Below are 696 nucleotides of genomic sequence, written 5' to 3'. Positions count from 1 at the left end.
CTCTCTCTCTCTCTCTCTCTCTCTCTCTCTCTCTCTCTCTCTCTCTCTCTCTGAAGACACTCGTCAGCTCTCACTTTGACTTTGAAGGACCATTAGTCAGATTTTTTCTCTCCCCTTGTCTCTCTCCTTTCCTTATCTTCCTCCTCCCCGTCATTGTTCCCTTGTCACCTTCTCCATCTCCAAGAGCTTCATTTTTTCCTTCCTTCCCTTATCTTCCTTTCGCCTTCTCTCGTTCTGATTTATTTTTTCTTCTTTTCTTCTTCTTCTCTTGTCCATCTTTTTCTTTTATCTCCTTCATCTTCATTGTCCTCTCCGTCCTGCTGCCATCATTATCGTCTCCTGAGTGTTTCTTTATTTTTACTACTTCTTCTTCCTGTTCCTGTAATTATGTTTGTCCGAGCGTCTCTTCTCTTTTAAAGCAATGGTTTCAAGTTAGACAAATTCAGATTCAACAAAGACATAGGCAAGAATTGGTTCACCAATAGAGTGGTAGATTAATGGAACAGGTTTGGGAGCCATGTTGTTGGTGCCAATACCATAGATACATTCAAGAAGAGGTTAGATAAAGCCTTGGATGGTGAGGTAAGGTGGGGTTGAGTGTACAGGAGCTGCCTTGTATAGCCCAACCGGCCTCTCGCAGACTCCTTACGTTCTTATGTTCTTATGTTCTTCTTTATTGTTATCCTGTCCTCATTT

This window comes from Eriocheir sinensis, unplaced genomic scaffold (genome assembly GCF_024679095.1).
Source record: "Eriocheir sinensis breed Jianghai 21 unplaced genomic scaffold, ASM2467909v1 Scaffold585, whole genome shotgun sequence".
Taxonomy (NCBI): domain Eukaryota; kingdom Metazoa; phylum Arthropoda; class Malacostraca; order Decapoda; family Varunidae; genus Eriocheir; species Eriocheir sinensis.
Note: the sequence above shows the minus strand (reverse complement) of the source record.